This window comes from Salvelinus sp. IW2-2015, unplaced genomic scaffold, assembly GCF_002910315.2.
Source record: "Salvelinus sp. IW2-2015 unplaced genomic scaffold, ASM291031v2 Un_scaffold3829, whole genome shotgun sequence".
NCBI classification, from domain to species: domain Eukaryota; kingdom Metazoa; phylum Chordata; class Actinopteri; order Salmoniformes; family Salmonidae; genus Salvelinus; species Salvelinus sp. IW2-2015.
In genome coordinates this window covers 44,546-64,388 of record NW_019945103.1, presented here as the reverse complement: position 1 = coordinate 64,388, position 19,843 = coordinate 44,546, and the positions used below count along the sequence as shown (strand labels likewise).

At 43.0% G+C, this 19,843-nt stretch overlaps 1 pseudogene; it reads right to left on the bottom strand.

The window, feature by feature from the left end:
* LOC112076547 (V-type proton ATPase subunit H-like) overlaps positions 1–19,843 on the bottom strand; it is a 30,493-nt pseudogene that overhangs the window by 5,913 nt on the left and 4,737 nt on the right.

Sequence of the window (19,843 nt, the reverse complement as noted above, 5' to 3'; positions counted from 1 at the left end):
AGATTCCAGGCTGTTATCACAGCGGTCACTAAGGCCTGTTATTTCAGTTTGTCTATGAGGCGTCACTGACATGGATACGCTCTGTGTTAGATTTCCAAGGCTGTATCACACGGTTCTAAGGCAACTGTATCTCATCAGAGGTCACAAGGCCCCTGTTGAATCAGGGTACATCAGCGTTAGCTGTTCTCAGAGGGAAAGCATACAGACCCTGGTTAGATTTCGCAGGCTGTATCACAGCGGTCTAATCACCTGCAATCTCAGTGCTAGAGTTGTAGTTTCACTACTTTAACCTTTTCTGGTTTGGATTCCTTAGTCTGTATTCACAATGCGCGTCTATCAGACACTTGCATCTCTAGTGCTAGATAGAGTCAACTACACGTACCTCTTTGGTTCCATTCAGGTCTGTATCTACAGTCGGTCATCTTTTAAAGCATCTGTTTCCACGTTTCATGTGCGAGTAGGATCACCTTACAGACCCTGGTTCCATTCTCATGGCTGTTCACACAACCGGACGTGATCGGGGAGTCCCGATAGGGCGGCGCAACAATTTGGCCCAAGCGTTGGCTGGGGTAGACCGTCAATTGGTAAATAATTTTGTCTTAACTGACTTGCCTAGTTAAAAAAAAAAAAGTGCACCTTGTGCTGGGGACAATAAAAAGCCACTCTAAGTTGTGCGTTTTGAACACACAACACAATGCCACAAGTGTTGACGTTTTGAGGAGCAATTGCCGTGCTGACCTGCAGGAATGTCTACCAGAGCTGTTAATAGTTTCATAATTTTCTCTACCATAATGGGAAATGTAATTCTGCTTTGAAAGTTGATAAAGTAGGTAAACCGCCCTTTTGAGAAAAAGGCCCTTGAATGTTTTGGTACATCCTACTAGGAGAGCTCTTCTTTCTCTACACCATTCAGATCATTCCACACCCTCTTAGCCTTAGCCCCATCTATCTCTTACGTATTCAATATGTGAAGCCATGTGCTATAACAGAGTGAGTAGTGTATGAACCAAAAAGATGTTCAATACTTAAAGTGGTGAAAGTAGTAGCCTGCCTATATCCTAATCTACTTTGGTGCAGGTCCTGCTGTTCACATTACTTGTCTGCTGGTGAACACATACTATATCAAATCTATGTTTATTTGTCACATGCACAAGATACAGAATTGTTAATGGTAACAGTGAAATTGTTACTTGCATATTTTGCATAGTATCAATATGAAAATAGAAAGTGTCCAATAAAATGTAATTGTATAAATATTTTATTATTATGATGCTTACCCAGACACATTCTACATTTCTGGTCATGTGAGAAGAGGCTATAACCCCCCAGCTACATCTTAACTTAAGTGATGGGTCACTATTGTTCTAGACATGTAGCATAAAATACAAGATGGCTTGGTAACCTCCAGACAAGCCTGGCTAACTTGATGGGTCATGTAAATCATGTGGGAAGTGGGAGTCTTTTTTTGTTTAGATATGTAGCTAGCTAGTTAAACAAATGAACCATAATCCCAACCATGCACAAGCAAAACAACAGGTTGTCACAGTATGCACCATGCATGAAATGCTGTAAGTATGAAATCTGCAGGGAGCTAAAGCTAACCAACTAGGTTCAATGTTAGCTAGCTTGCTACTCTAGGTTGTAACTAAAGCATGCAAATGGCTTTCTGAGAATACCAATAAATTTACTACACAGATCATCACACATCCGCTTCGCTAGCTAGCTAACAGTATGCTTTGAATTTAAAAATGAAAACAACTTTGACACAAATTAGAAACTAATACTATCTGTTAATGTAGTTAGACTTTTACTCATGTCCAGGAATGAACTTTCACACTGGAACCCCTTTAACGGAGACGTCCTGTGGTCTTTTTTCCGTTTTGTTTGTACAGCTTGTTTGGCTTGTTGTGTCAAGTCACTCGGTTCATGCTGACTGTGTGCAGAAAAGTAGTCCATCACAACTTTTTCCCACTGATCTTTGTCTATAGTCCCCTGCTAAATTCAGTGGCAGCAATGTTGTTGAGAACAGTAGCAACACTTTTGCAGTTCTCTATGGCTAACGTTTAATCTGTCAAAAAGCTGCGGTAGCAAGGATTAATCTACACATACTGACCATCATGTTATAGACAGGAATTATCTACACAATTAACTGGAAGCATCATGTTATAGACAGGATTATTCTACACAATACTGAGCAGCTCGTGTTATAAGACAGGATTATCTACACATACTGAGCAGCTCGTGTTATAGACAGGATTATCTACACATACTGAGCAGCTCATGTTATAGACAGGATTAATCTACACATACTGAGGCAGCTCATGGTTATAGACAGGATTATCTACACATACTACTGAGCAGACTCGTGTTATAGACAGGAATTATCTACACATACTGAGCAGCTCGTGTTATAGACAGGATTATCTACACATACTGAGCAGCTCGTGTGTATAGACAGGATTATCTACACATACTGGAGCAGCTCATGTTATAGACAGGATTATCTCTACACATACTGAGCAGTCCTGTTATAGACAGGATTATTACACATACTGAGCAGGCTCGTGTTATAGACAGGATATCTACACATACTGAGCGCAAGCTCGTGTTATAGACAGGATTACTACACATACTGAGCAGCTCTGGTTATAGACAGGATTATCTACAACAGTACTGAGCAAGGCTCGTTGTTATAGACAGGAATATAGAGTGGCGGTTATCAACATACTGAAGCAGGCTACAATTGAGCAGCTCGTGTTATAGACAGGATTATCTACACATACTGAGCAGCTCGTGTTATAGACAAGGATTATCTACACATACTGAGCAGCTCGTGTTATAGACAGGATTATCTACACAATACTGAAGGCAGCTCGTGTTATAGACAGGTTAATCTACACCAACTGAGCAGCTCGTGTTATAGACAGGATTCTCTACACATAACTGAGCAGCTCGTGTTATAGACAGGATTATCTACAGCATACTGAGCAGCTCGTTTATAGACAGGATTAATCTACACATACTGAGGCAGCTTCGTGTTATAAGACAGGAATTATCTACACATACTGAGCAGCTCGTGTTATGAGAACAGGATTATCTACACATACTGAGCAGCTCATGTTATAGACAGGATTATCTACACATACTGAGCAGCTCTGTTATAGACAGGATTATCTAACACATACTGAGGCAGCTCATGTTATAGACAGGATTATCTACACATACTGAGCAGTTCATGTTATAGACAGGATTATCCTAAACATACTGAGCAGCTCATGTTATAGACAGGATTATCTACACATACTGAGCAGCTCATGTTGAAGACGAGGGATTATCTACACATACTGAGCAGCTCATGTTTATAAGACAGGATTATCTACACATACTGAGCAGCTCATGTTTATAGACAGGATTTATCTACACATACTGAGCAGCTCATGTTATAGACGGACAGAGTAATTATTATCTACACATACTGAGCAGCGCTATGTTGAAGACAGGATTAATCTAACACATACTTGAGCAGCTCATGTTATAGACAGGATTATTCTTACATCATTACTGAGCAGCTCATGTTATAGACAGGATTATCTACACATACTGAGCAGCTCTGTTATAGACAGGATTATCTACACATACTGAGCAGCTCATGTTATAGACAGGATATCTTACACATACTGAGCAGCTCATGTTATAGACAGGTTATCTACACATACTGAGCAGCTCATGTTATTAGACAGGATATTCTACACATACTGAGCAGCTCATGTTATAGACAGGATTATCTACACATACTGAGCAGCTCATGTTTATAGACAGGATTATCTACACATACTGAGCAGCTCATGTTTATAGACAGGATTATTACACTACACATACTGAGCCAGCTCATGTTGAAGACAGGAAATTATCTACAGCTACATGAGGCAAGCTCACTGTTATAGACAGGATTATCTACACATACTGAGCAGCTCATGTTATAGACAAGGATTATCTACAATACTGAGCAGCTCATGTTATAGACAGGATTATCTACACATACTGAGCAGCTCATGTTATAGAACAGGATTATCTACACATACTGAGGCAGCTCATTTATAGGACAGAGTATACTAAGCACATACTGAGCAGCTCAATGTAAGACAGGATTATCTACACATAACTGAGCAGCTCATGTCTGAAGACAGATTATCTACACATACTGAGCAGCTCATGTTATAGACAGGAATTATTACACATACTGAGCAGCTCATGTATATGACAGGATTATCTACAATACTGAGCAGCTCATGTTATAGACAGGATTATCTACACATACTGAGCAGCTCCATGTTGATAAGACAGGATTATCTACACATACTGAGCAGCCTCATGTTTATAGACAGGATTATCTCACCATTACTGAGGCAGCTTCATGTTACATAGAACAGGAATTATCTACACATACTGAGCAGCTCATGTCATAGACAGAACCAGGGTCTGTAGTGACGCCTCTAGCACTGAGATACAGTGCCTTAGACCGCTGTGCCACTCGGGAGTCCACATGCTGTTTAATCAGCTTCTTGATATGCCACACATGTCAGGTGGATGGATTATCTTGGCAAAAGGAGAAATGCTCACTAACAGGGACGTAAACAAATTTGTGCACAACATTTGTGAGAAATAAGCTTTTTGTACGTATGGAACATTTCTGGGATCTTTTATTTCAGCTCATGAAACATGGGACCAACACTTCACATGCTGCATTTATATTTTTGTTCAGTATATTTTATAAGAAAGGCCACACAAAAATGTACATGTAATCTTCATGCAAATAACCTTCTGGTCATTCTGAAAACGTCATAAGAAATATGCCTTTGAATCTTTGAGGATGTTTTCCTCCTCTTCAACTTTTCTTAATCTTAATCTCTCCCTCAGGACACTCCTTTCACCATATCCCACCTCTCCCCCTCCCTTTCTCCTTCGGTGATAGCTGTAGTCTAGTGGGTGGCGTAGTGATACTAACCATGTGGACGGTAAACAGGTCCTGGCGGTTGAGCATGGGAAGAAAGTAGGACCAGGCGGTGTTCTTTGTCTTCTTGGCGTAGTCAAAGAAGATGTTCACCCTCTGGTGGTTCTCCTACAGAAACACAACAGAACCCTGTTTTAACATCTAGTGGTTCTAAAGGAACACAAAATCGGTTCTGTCTTCTACTGCAGGGATATTCAACTCTTAACCTGCGAGGTCCAGAGCCTGCTGGTTTTCTGTTCTACCTGACAATGAATTGCACACCTGGTGTCCCACTTCTAACTCAGTCCCTGATTCGAAGGGAACAATGAAAAAAATGCAGTGGAACTGGTTTCGAGGTCCAAAGTTGAGTTTGAAGTTTCTAGTAGTTCTGAAGGAACAGAACCCCGTTTTAACCTCTAGTGGTTCTCATACAAAAACACTAGAACCCGGTTCTACTGTCACGTTGGTATAAATGATTTGAGACAGGAGAGAGATACACAATAGGTTTTTATTTATTTATTTAACTAGGCAAGTCAGTTAAAAACAAATTCTTATTTACAATGACGGCCTAGGAACAGTGGGTTAACTGCCTTGTTCAGAGGCAGAACGACAGATTTTTACCTTGTCAGCTTGGGCATTCGATCTAGCAGCCTTTCAGTTACTGGCCCAAAGCTCTAATCACTAGGCTACCTGCCGCCCCCCTCTAACCACTAGGCTACCTGCTGTCCCAAATACAACCAAAACAAACACGTATACAAAAACACTGTGCTGTACCCAAACAAAAGAGCGAGGGTAAACCTTGTTGACCGACTCGGGACGTTACCCGTAATACACTATATATATATATATATATAGCACGCAGCATAACAGCTGCACCAATGCATAGGTACTCACACCACCAACGGAAATGGGAACAATAATGGACAGCCCAATGGAAACCAAAGGGCTCACTTATCCAAGTACTAATCCGTGGGAATAGGGGACAGGTGTGCGTAATGAACGTTCCGGAGGGATCTGTGACACCTACATTGAAATCCCCAGACAAAAAGTCAATAAGTGAACTTCACAGTAATAACTGTCCAGAGAGACTCAGGGAGGAAGAACAGTAAAAGTCAATAAGTGAACTTATAGAAGGTTATATGCTAATGTAGAGTACCAGACAAAAGTTTGGACACACACGTACTCATTGAAGGGTTTTTCTTAATTTTTTTGTAGTTTCTACATTGTAGAATAGCGAAGACATCAAAACTATGAAATAACAAATGCAATCATGTAGTAACCAAAAAAGTGTTAAACAATTCAAAACATATTTGAGATTCTTCAAAGTAGCCACCCTTTGCCTTCATGACAGTTTTTCACATGCTTGCCATTCTCTCAACCAGCTTCATGAGGTACTCACCTGGAATGCATTTCAATTAACAGGTGTGCCTTGTTAAAAGTCAATTTGTGTAATTTCTTTCCTTCTTAATGTGTTTCAGCCAATCAGTCATGTTGTGACAAGGTAGGGGTGGTATATAGAAGATAGCCCTATTTGACAAAAGACTAAGTCCATATTACCAAAAAAACAGCTCAAATAAGCAAAGKAACTTTAAGACATGAAGGTCATTCAATGTGGAAAATTTCAACAACTTTGAACGTTTCTTCAAGTGCAGTCGCAAAAACTATGATGAGACTGGCTCTCATGAGGACCAACACAGGAAATGAAGACCCAGAGTTACCTCTGCTGCAGAGGATAAATTCATTAGAGTTAACTGCCTCAAATATGCTTCACCGTTCAAGTAACAGACACATCAACATTAACTGTTCAGAGGAGACTGCGTGAATCAGGCCTTCATGGTCGAATTTCTGCAAAGAAGCCACTACTAAAGGACACCAATAAGAAGACTTGTTTGGGCCAAGAAAAACGASCAATGGACATTAGACCGGTGGAAATATGTCCCTTGGTCTGATTCCAAATTTGAGATTTTTGGTTCCAACCGCTGTGTCTTTGTGAGACGCAGAGTAGGTGAACGGATGATCTCCACATGTGTGGTTCCCACTGTGAAGCATGGAGGATGAGGTGTGATGGTGTGGGGGTGCTTTGCTGGTGACACTGTCAGTGATTTATTTAGAATTCAAGGCACAATTAACTTTTTAGTGACAGGGGGCAGTAGTCGGAAAGTCGGATGAATGACGTGCCCAAAGTAAACTGCCTGTTACTCAGGCCCAGAAGTTAGGATATGCATATACTTGGTAGAATTGGATAGAAAACACTCTGAAGTTTCTAAAACAGTTCAAATAATGTCTGTGAGTATAACACAACTGATATGGCAGGCGAAAACACAAGGAAAATCCATCCAGGAAGTGGGATTTCTTTGATGTGAGTGGTTTTTAATTGAATGCCTATTGACTATGTAATTGGTTAGGGCCCAGATTGCAGTTCCTATGGCTTCCACTAGATGTCATCAGTCTTTAGACATGGTTTCAGGCTTGTTTTCTGAAAAACGACAAAAAAAAATACCTTTTTGTTAGGGAACGGGGGAAGCATGCAGTACTGGTGTGTGCGCGTCACTGTGTGTGCACCCTTCGTTCTTTTTCCTTTCTATTGAATACGCTATTGTCCGGTTGAAATATTATCGATTATTTAGATAATTGACACCCTGATGATTAGTTATAAACATRGTTTGACATGTTGACAAACTTTACCCGTACTATTAGGATGTATTTGTCTGCATGTTTTGACCGCCTTTGAGCCAGTGGATAACTGAACAAAAAGCGCCAACAAAACAGAATTTTTGGGATATAAAGAGGGACTTTATCGAACAAAACAAACATTTATTGTGTAACTGGGACCCTTCTGATTGCAACCAGATAAAGATCTTCAAAAGGTAAGTGATTCATTTTATTGCTATTTCTGACTTTTGTGACTCATCTGGAAAATGAAAATGGAAAATGGAAAATGTGGAAAATGTTTGAATGCTTTTGTGTGCGGGGCGCTGTCCTCAGATGTTCGCATGTTATGCTTTCGCCGTAAAGCCTTTTTGAAATCTGACAAAGCGGCTGGATTAACAAGAAGTTAATCTTTTAACCGATGTATAACACTTGTTTTTGCATGAATGTTTATTATTACTATTTCTGTCATTTGAATTTGGTGCTCTGCAATTTCACCGGATGTTGTCGAGGTGGGTCGCTAGCGACACGCCAGAGGCACGCCAGAGAGGTTAACCAGCATGGTTACCACAGCATTTGCAGGATACCCATCCCATCTGGTTTGAGCTTATTGGGATCATAATTTGTTTTTCAACAGGACAATGACCCAAAACACACCTCCAGACGTGTGTAAGAACTGTTTGACCAAGAAGGAGAGTAATGAGTGCTGCATCAGATGACCTGGCCTCCACAATCACCCGACCTCAACCCAATTGAGATGGTTTGGCATGAGTTGGACCGCAGAGTGAAGGAAAAGCAGCCAACAAGTGCTCAGCATGTGGGAACTCCTTCAAGACTGTTGGAAAAGTATTCCTTATGAAGCTAGTTAAGAGAATGCCAAGAGTGTGCAAGCTGTCATCAAGGCAAAGGGTGGCTACTTTGAAGAACTTAAAAATATATTTGTTTCACACTTTTTTGATTGCAATATGATTTAATATGTGTTATTTCATAGTGTTGATGTCTTCTCTATTATTCTACAAAGTAGAAAATACTAAAATAAAGAAAAACCCTTGAATGTGTAGGTGTGTCCAAACCTTTGACTGGTACTGTATATTTTCATCTCATTTGTCCAAATGTAAGCGTGTATAAGTGTGTGTCTGTAAGCAGGTGTTACCTGCAGGGTATCATCAATTAGGGTGAGGATGTACTGGACAGTTTGCTCCTTAGAGATGTGAGCCATCAGGTTCAGGAATGTCCTGGCACACTGGAGAAGGAAGATAATATACCCGTTACTATGACATCCTGAGGACAAACGAATCTGAAAATCATCTTGGAGGATACAGTGAGCTCAACAGTATTGGGATAGTGAGACATGTTTTTGTTTTGGCTCTGTACTCCAGCACTTTGATACACCCATGCTAACCTCTCACCATTACAACAGGGGAGGTTAGCATTTTATATCATACCCCCAAGACATGCTAATGTCTCACCATTACAAGAGAGGTTAGCATTTATATCATACCCCCAAGACATGCTAACCTCTCACCATTACAACAACAGAGGTGGTTAGCATTTTATATCATACCCCCAAGACATGCTAACCTCTCACCATTTACAACAACAGAGGTGGTTAGCATTTTATATCATACCCCCAAGACATGCTAACCTCTCACCATTACAACAACAGAGGGGTTAGCATTTTATATCATACCCCCAAGACATGCTAACCTCTTACCATACAACAACAGGAGTGGTTAGCATTTTATATCATATCCCAAGACATGCTAACCTCTCACCATTACAACAACAGGGGAGTTAGCATTTTATATCATACCCCCAAGACATGCTAACCTCTCACCATTACAACAACAGAGCTGGTTAGCATTTTATATCATACCCCAAGACATGCTAACCTCTCACCATTACAACAAAATAGGGGAGGTTAGCATTTTATATCATACCCCCAAGACTTGCTAACCTCTCACCATTACAACAACAGGGAGGTTAGCATTTATATTCATACCCCAAGACATGCTAACCTCTCACCATTACAACAACAGGGGAGGTTAGCATTTTATATCATACCCCAAGACATGCTAACCTCTCACCATTACTATACCAGGGGTGGTTAGCATTTTATATCATACCCCAAGACATACTGACCTCTCACCATTACAACAACAGAGGTGGTTAGCATTTTTGGGGGGTATGATATTTGTGCGTCTAACTCAGTCATCATTATTCACGATTCATTCAGGATATCCGTAACAAATGTAGCATCCACATTAATGTAGAAGAGTTTAGAAACATATTATATCTTTAATTACAATAAAAGTGACTCCAAAAATGTCAAACTTAAATTCTATTGGGCACAAAAACTGTTAAATAGAAAAATGTTGCCTACTCTGATCTGGCACTGTGCACTCTAGCCAACAGCAGGCAGATACAGTGGGGTAGGCTGTGCTGGTAGGCTAGTCTTACATGAGATGATCAAATCCAATTTTATTTGTCACATGCAACAGTGTAGAACTTACAGTGAAATGCTTACTTACAAGCCCTTAACCAACAATGCAGTTAAGAAAATGCACCCCCCCCCAAAAAAGTAAGAGATAAGAATAATAAAAATTAAAGAGCAGCAATAAAATAAGAATATATTACAGGATGAACCGGACAGAGTCAATTGTGGAGGCTAATATAAGCGGTATTACGGTACAGAATCAATGTGGAGGCAATATACAGGGTATTACCGGTTACAGAATCAATGTAGAGGCTATATACGGAAGTACTGTACAGAGCATGGAGGGCTATATACAGGACGGTACCGGTACATGAGTCAATGTAGAGACTATATACAGGCGGGTACCGGTTACAGAGTCAATGTGGAGCTATATCAGAGGTACCGGTACAGAGTCAATGTAGAGACTATATACAGGCGGGTACCGGTACAGAGTCAAGTGGAGGCTTATTACAGGTGTTACAGTACAAGTCAATGTGGAGGCTATATACAGGGTTACGGTTACAGAGTCAATGTGGAGGCTATATACAGGCAGGTACCGGTACAGAGTCAATGTAGAGACTATATACAGGGGTACCGGTACAGAGTCAATGTGGAGGCTATATACAGGAGGTACCGTACAGAGTATGTAGAGACTATATACACGGGGTACCGGTACAGAGTCATGTGGAGGCTATATACAGGGGTACGGTACAGAGTCAATGTGGAGGCTATATACAGGGTATTACAGTACAAGATCAATGTGGAGGCTATATACAGGGGGTACCGGTACAGAGTCAATGTAGAGGACTATATACAGGGGTACCGGTAAGAGTCAATGTGGAAGCTATACACGATCTTGTGCAGTTGCAAACCGTAGTCTGGCTTTTTATGGCGGTTTTGGAGCAATGGTTCTTCCTTGCTGAGCAGCCTTTCAGGTTATGTTGATATAGGACACGTTTTACTGTGGCTATAGATACTTTTGTACCCGTTTCCTCCAGCATCTTCACAAGGTCCTTTGCTGCTGTTCTGGGATGATTTGCACTTTTCACACCAAAGTACGTTCATCTCTAAGAGACAGACGCGTCTCCTTCCTGAGCGGTATGACGGCTGCTGGTCCCATGGTGTTTATACTTGCTACTATTGTTTGGACAGATGAACGTGGTACCTTCAGGCATTTGGAAATTGCTCCCAAGGATGAACCAGACGTGTAAAGGTCTCAAAAAAAAAAAATTTTTTTTCCTGAGGTCTTCAGTGTTTCTTCTGATTTCCCATGATGTCAAGTGAAAAGGCACTGAGTTTGAGTAGGCCTTGAAATACATCCACAGATACACCTCCAATTGAGTCAAATTGATGTCAATCAGCCTATCAGAAGCTCATTTTATGAAATTTTCCAAGCTTTAAAGCACCGTCAAGTTAGTGTATGTAAACTTCTGACCCACTGGAATTGTGATAGTGAATTATAATTGAAATAATCTGTCTGTAAACAATTGTTGGAAACATTACAAGACATCTACTTTGTGCATGACACAACTGATTGCCAAACTAGTTATGTTAACAAGAAATTTGGAGTGGTGGAAAAACGAGTTTTTAATGAGGTTGTGCAATATAGGCCAGTGTCTATAAAATGTCATTACTCAGTTTATATTGGCGTTGAACATCCATGTCTTCCATGTTAGGTAAAATTGGACTTTGTTTAATCCTGTTCAATAGAAATGGGTTCTGCTATAAAAAGAAGAAGACAATGTGAAGACTACATGTTCAAGCCGAGACAAATCAAGCTTGTGTGATTAAGTTGCGCTGCCCAGTAATATGATGTAAGGTTAGGGAGGCCAAGCCCACCCAATTCCTGGACCAGCTGTAGTTCTGATAACTAATAGGAGCCTTCTTATTTTGCCATCAAATGTGCCTATTGCTGCATTTAGGCAGTAAAGGTTGTAGCAGGAATTTTAACAGGAAGCACTGAAAAACTGATAAAGCAGTCTGGTAAGACATTATTTTTTACTGAAGCAAACCGACCTGCTAGATATATAGGAAGGGCATCCAACGTTATAGTGAATTACTAATCACAGGGAGGTAGTTCAAAGCACATAGTTACCTATAGTATGACGTAATATTAACACCCAAGTAACGCATGCTTGTATCAGTCCACTTAAATGCAATTGTCATTGATACTTGAGGGTGCATCACCAAAAGGTGATGGTTGCTGATAATGGGCCTCTGTAGATATTCCATAAATAGAAATGTATAAAAAAAATCTGCCGTTTCCAGCTACAAAAGTCATTTACAACATTACCAATGTCTACACTGTATTTTTGATCAATTTGATGTTATTTTAAAATGGACAAAAAAAAAGTATTGCTTTTCTTTCAAAAACAAGGACATTTTCTAATTGGAATGCTGACTGCAGGAATGTCTACCAGAGCTGTTGCCAGATAAATTAGTAATTCTCTACCATAATGGGAATGTAATTCTGCTTTGAAAGTTGATAAAGTAGGTAACCCACTTTTGAGAAAAGGGCCCTAGAATGTTTTGGTTACACCTACTGGAAGCTCTTCTTTTTCTACACCCATTCAGCATCATTCACACCCTCTTAAGCCTTAGCCCCATCTATCTCTTTACCTATTCACATGTGAAGCAATGTGCTATACAGAGTGAGTAGTGTAGTAATCAACCAAAGAGTCAATACTTAAAGTGGTGAAAGTAGTAGCCTGCCTATATCCTAATCTGACTTGTGCAGGTCCTGCTGTTCACATTACTGTCTCTGGTGAACACATACTATATCAAATCTATGTTTATTTGTCACATGCACAAGATACAGAAGTTGTAAATGGTACAGTGAAATTGTTACTTGGGTATTTGCATAGTAGCAATATGAAAAATAGAAAGTGTCCAGATAAATATTTTATATTATTATGATGATGCTAACCCAGAACCATTCTACATTTCTGGGTCATGTGACAGAGGCTAGCACTACTTCTTTAACCTATATAGTGCACTAAAGCTAAGATGCATGATACGGTTTTAGTCATTTCAGTTTACATTGAAAGCGCTTTTTCATCACAAATAATTTACAAAAATTGAAATAAAGATTTACACTGTTTGAACCCCCCCCCCCCCCAAAAAACTTTAAAGCGGCCCACCCAAGGATTTAAATGTCTGAAAAATCCCTGTTGTTGTACCTGTTGTCCTTCGTTGGTGAGGATGGTCTGTTTCTCCTCAGAATGAGCCACTTCAAACTTCTTAATGAACTCACAGTCCTCGCAGAGATCATCTGGCCCCTGAGACCAAGACACAGATAATTACAACACTACTTCACATCAAATCCTACCACCTCTGACAGAGAACACACAATGTAATAGAAATGATGACATTCATATTCCTCCCCTGGAAAAATTTGACCCCAAGGAGACAAAGGTACACAGTATGATTGATGACTATTAAAACACCCAAGTCTAATCTAATTAGCATAACAAACTAATTCCCATGAAAACCCAGCGGTGTTTGTCAGACCATGAGACAAAACTCAGTCTAAGGAAAACATGTGTAGCGTCCGAACAGTTTGGCCTATAAACCACGTACATGTCAGGGGTCWTGCTCTACGACCCCCACACAGGACTCGTTTGAAGTCAGCCCGGTACCAGTTAAAAAATAAAATTAWTGGAAGTATATATGGATGTAGTTTAGTGCCAAAAAAAGGTTACATACAGTACCAGACAAAAGTTGACACACCTACTCATTCAAGGGTTTTTAATTATTTTMACTATTTTCTACATTGTAGAATAATAGTGAAGACATAAAAACMATGAAATAACACATATGGAATCATGTAGTAACCAAAAGTGTTAAACAAATCAAAATAGATTTGATTTCTTCAAAGTAGCTTTACCTTGACGACAGCTTTGCACACTCTTGGCCTTCTCTTGGAATGCATTTCAATTAACAGGTGCGCCTTGTTAAAAGTTGGCTTGTGAAATTTCTTTAATTGTTAATGTCTTTGAGCTAATCAGTTGTGTCGTGACAAGGTAGGGGTGGTATACAGAAGATGGTCTTTTATCAAATAGCGTTCATATAAGTCCATTATACGGCAAGAACAGCTCAAATGAGCAAAGCGAAACGACAGTCCATCATTACTTTAAGACATGAAGGTCAGTCAATCTGGAAAATTTCAAGAAATGTGAAAGTGAAACCATCAAGAGCAATGAAACTGGTTCTCATGACAACCGCCACAGAAAAGGAAGACCGAGTTACCTCTGCTGCAAAGGATAAGTTCATTGGAGTTAACTGCATTTATATGTACATATTCTTATTCATCCCTTCACATTTGTATGTATAAGGTGGTTGTTGTGAATTTGCATTGTCTGAACTAGAAGCACAAGCATCTCGCTACACTCGCATCTGCTTAACATGTGTATGTGACTAACACAATTTTATTTTATTGCAGCCCAAATAAATGCTTCAGAGTTCAACAGACATCTCAACATCAATTGTTCAGAGAAGATTGAAATCAGCCTTCATGGTCAAATTGCTGCAAAGAACCACTACTAAAATGACACCAATAAGAAGAAGAGGAACTGCTTGGCCCAAAACACAAGCAATGGACGCATTTAGACCGGTGACAAAATCTGTCTTTTGGTTCATTGAATTTTTGGTTCCCAACCAACCGTGTCTTTGTGAGAAGCAAATAGTAAAGTTGAACGCGAGACCTTCACACTTGTATTATATAGAACAGACTTCCAAAACCAAAACTGTTTTTCCCATGAAGGAACTGTTATTCGAATGGCATTCTAGGGCTAATTAGTAGTAAGGCCAACAAGCAACCGTTTCATCCAATATTTATTTATATTTTGGTGCATACCTAAAGGGTCAAACACTTCCAAAAATCAAATAGCTAATGATCCTTGGTATGAATCATTCTTCAAACCATATACCTTGTAGAAACCCCCATCTCCCCAGTTTGGGACTCTGCGAGGGGGATTTCTACTAAGATGACATACACTGAGTGTACAAACACATTAAAGAACACCTTTCATGACAGGACTGAACAGGTGAAGATATGGTCTTTATTATGTCACTTGTTAAATCACACTTCAAATCCAGTGTAATGAAGGGCAGAGACGGTTAAAGAAGGATGTTCAAGCCTTGAGACAATTAGAGATATTGTGTATGCGTGTGCATTCAGAGCGTGAATGACACAGACTAAAATATTGTATGGCCTTAGCAGGGCTATGGTGCAGGTGTCAAGCACACCGGATTGTGTCCAAAACCTCAACGGCTGCGTTGTATCAAAGAAAGTCCACCACCCAAAGACATTCACCAACTTGACACGACTGTGGAAGCATCAGAATCAACATTGGGCCAGCATCCTGTGGAACGCTTTCCCACTATGGTAGAGCCATCCCTGACGAAGTGAGCTGTTCTGAGGCAAAAGGGAGCACTAAGAAATATGATGTCATTCCACAAGCAAATGCTGGCTGTTAATCTGCAGCAATGGAATGTAAGCTGAAAAGAGACGAGGATAAAGAAGAAGTCATACTATACGTTTTTGGTGAGAAGATAGACAAATTATTAATGAAACTTTTTGGTGACAATCAGCTTTTGAAATCAGAATATTTTGTATACAAAGTAGAGGGTAGTGAATTCAGTCATAAGCTAGCAAGGAAGTAGACCGCCAAGCTGTAAAGGTTCTAGGCTTTACTCGACAAATTGTGTGCCAACAGTAATAACAATTCTACATGTCGTTGTTGCATTATCAAGTGTATTAGCTTTTGTGCATTCATAGAGGCGAGGCTAACAACGAGCCAGACAGCTCTAGTAATGAATGGAGGATGGAGCAGACTCTTTGCTCTTACACAGATGAATACAGGTGAGCAGACTCTTTGCCTCTACACAGATGAATGACGAGGTGGAGCAACCTTTGCTTACCACAGAATGAAAGACTATGGAGCAGACTCTTTGCCTACAGAGAATGACGAGTGAGCAGACTCCTTTCTCTATAAAGATGAATACGAGTGGAGCAGACTCTTTTCTCTACAAAGGGCTCGCTGACTTCCCATATCACGTAAGACACATTTGACAGAAGTAGCAATCTAACAAATTACCGACCCGGATTGCCATTTTTCCTTCACCTTCCTCCCAGTCTCTGCACGAGTATCAATTTTATAGGGCCTTGCATTGACAGCATTTAAGCGGTTTACAATTCATGCTTGGCAAACATGCGTTTAAAGATCAAAGCAAACTAAGACGTATTGTTATACCGCAGTGAAGTTATTTTGCCCAGTACACAAATTTCTATCTGTGTGTGCATCACCTGTGTATATCCAGTGGCCGTTGCCAGAAAGACATTTGACATTTGTATAAATGAATACAGACTAACTATATAGTAGCCAATTCAAACATATTGTGTTAGTTTGGCTGGTTAAATGCATTTAACCATTGCATGTATTAAGTCATTTGTCATTCTGATGCCTAACATACTTTCACCGGCACTCGTATAACGGGAGCACCTTATGAACCAATGCTGCATACTCAGTTGGGTAAAACAGTCTTCACAAGGGCTCAAACATGGCTAGGGAGTATTTTTCAATACTTGGCCAAAAGTACTCGACAAATATTTCTTACAAATAGCCTTAATTGGACAAGTAACTCCTATGCCTGTCAAGAATCTCCCCTGACACTGAATATTTGAACCTTACAAAATAGTCCCACATCCTATTACGCTCCCACCTTAGCGATTTGGATCCCTGGTTCATTGAATGAGAATTATTTAGAAAGACATAAAAAAAATTGGTTATAATTGAATGTGCAGGGTGGCCAACCATTCTCCAGGAGGGTATGGGGTCAAGGTGGCCACATCCTCCAGGAGGGTTACTGGGGTGCAGGTGGCCAAATATCCTCCAGGAGGTTACTGGGAGGGTGCAAGTGGCCAACCATCTCCAGGAGAGTACTGGGGGTGCAAGGTGGCCAACCAATCCTCCAGGAGGTTACTGGGGTGCAGGGGCCAACCATCCTCCAGAGATTACTGGGGTTGCAAGTGGGCCAACCATCCTCCAGGAGGTTACGGGGTGAAGGTGCAACATCCTCCAGGAGGGTTACTGGGGGTGCAAGGTGGCCAACCATCCTCCAGGGGTTACCTGGGGGTGCAAGGTGGCCAACCATCTCCAGGAGGTACTGGGGCGTGCCAAGGTGGCCAACATCCTCCAGGAGTTACTGGGGGTGCAAGGAGGCCAAACCATCCTCCAGGAGAGTTACTGGGGGTGCAAGGTGGCCAACCATCCTCCAGGGAGGTTACTGGGGTGCAAGGTGGCCAACCATCTCCAGGAGGGTACTTGGGGGTGCAAGGTGGCCAAACCATCCTCCAGAGGGTTTACTGGGGTGCAAGGGGCCACCATCCTCCAAGGTTACTGGGTGCAAGGTGGCCAACACCATCCTCCAGAGGATTACTGGGGTGCAAGGTGGCCAAACATCCTCCAGGAGGGTTACTGGGGTGCAAGGTGGCCAACCATCCTCCAGGAGGTTACTGGTGCAATGGGGCCAACCATCCTCCAGAGGGTTACTGGGGTGCAAGGTGGCCAACCATCTCCAGGAGGTTACTGGGGTGCAAGGGCCAACCATCCTCCAGGAGGGTTACTGGGGTGCAAGGTGGCCAACCATCCTCCAGGAGGGTTACTGGGGGTGCAAGGTGGCCAACCATCCTCCGTAGGGTTACTGGGGTGCAATGTGGCCAACCATCCTCCAGGAGGTTACTGGGGGTGCAAGTGGCCAAACCATCCTCCAGTTACGGGGTGAAGGGCCAACCATCTCCCAGGAGAGTTACTGGGGGTGCAGGTGGCCAACCACCTCCGGGAGGTACTGGGGTGCAAGGTGGCCAACCATCCTCCAGGAGTTTACTGGGGTGCAGGTAGGCCAACCATCCTCCAGAGGTTACTGGGGAGTGCAAGGTGGCCAACCATCCTCCAGGAGGGTTACTGGGGGTGCAAGGTGGCCAACCATCCTCCAGGAGGTTACTGGGGGTGCAAGGTGGCCAACCATCCTCCAGAGAGATACTGGGGGTGCAAGTGGGCCAACCATCCTCCAGGAGGTTACTGGGGGTGCAAGGGGCCAACCATCCTCCAGGAGGTTACTGGGGGTGCAAGGTGGCCAACCATCCTCCAGAGGGTTACTGGGGTGCAAGGGGCAAACCATCCTCAGGAGAGTACTGGGTGCAAGTGGCCAACCATCCTCCAGGGTTACTGGGGTGCAAGGTGGCCAACCATCCTGCTCAGGAGGGTTACTGGGGTGCAAGGTGGCCAACCATCCTCCAGGAGGGTTACTGGGGTGCAAGGCCAACCATCCTCCAGAGATTACTGGGGTGCAAGGTGGCCAACCATCCTCCAGGAGGGTTACTGGGGTGCAAGGTGCCAACCATCCCCAGGAGGGTTACGGGGTGCAAGGTGCCAACCACCTCCAGGAGGTTACTGGGGGTGCAAGGTGGCCAACCTCCTCCAGGAGGTTACTGGGGGTGCAAGGTGGCCAACCATCCTCCAGAGGTTACTGGGGGTGCAAGTGGCCACCATCTCAGAGGTTACTGGGGGTGCAAGGTGCCAACCATCCTCCAGGAGAGGTTACTGGGGGTGCAAGTGGCCAACCATCCTCCAGGAGGGTTACTGGGGTGCACAGGTGGCAACCATCCTCCAGGAGGTTACTGGGGTGCAAGGCCAACCATCCTCCAGGAGGGTTACTGGGGGCAAGTGCCAACCATCCTCCAGGAGGTACTGGGGGTGTGCAAGTGGCCAACCACCTCCAGGAGAGGGTTACTGGGGTGCAAGGTGGCCAAACATCCTCCGGAGAGTTACTGGGGGTGCAAGGTGGCCAACCACCTCCAGGAGAGTTACTGGGGTGCAAGGTGGCCAACCATCCTCCAGGAGGTCTGGGCAAGCCAACATCCTCCGGAGGGTTACTGGGGTGCAAGGTGGCCAACCATCCTCCAGGAGGTTTACTGGGGGTGCAAGGTGGCCAACCATCCTCCAGAGGGTTACTGGGGGTGCAAGGTGGCCAACCATCCTCCAGGAGGTTACTGGGGGTGCAATGATGTCAAACCATTTCCTCCAGGAGATTACTGGGGTGCAAGGTGGCCAACCATCCTCGGGAGCGGTTACTGGGGTAAGGTGGCCAACCATCCTCCAGGAGGAGTTACTGGGGGTGCAAGGTGGCCCAACCATCCTCCAGGAGAGTTACTGGGGTGCAAGGTGCCAACCCTCAGGAGATTACTGGGTGCAAGTGGCAACCATCCTCCAGGAGGCGGTTACTGGGGTGCAAGGTGGCCAACCATCCTCCAGGAGGTTACTGGGGTCAATGTGGCCAACCATCCTCCAGGAGGGGTTACTGGGGGTGCAAGTGGCCAACCATCCTCCGGGAGAGTTACTGGGGGTGCAAGGTGCCAACCATCCTCAGGAGAGGTTACTGGGTGCAAGGTGGCCAACCATCCTCCGAGGGTTACTGGGGGTGCAAGGTGGCCAACCATCCTCCAGGGATTACGGGTGCAAGGTGGCCAACCATCCTCCAGGAGGGTTACTGGGGGTGCAAGGTGGCCAACCATCCTCCAGGAGAGTTACTGGGGGTGCAAGGTGGCCAACCATCCTCCAGGAGGAGTTACTCGGGGTGCAAGGTTGGCCAAACCATCCTCCAGGAGGGTTACTGGGGGTGCAAGTGGCCAACCATCCTCCGGAGGTTACTGAGGGTGCAAGGTGGCC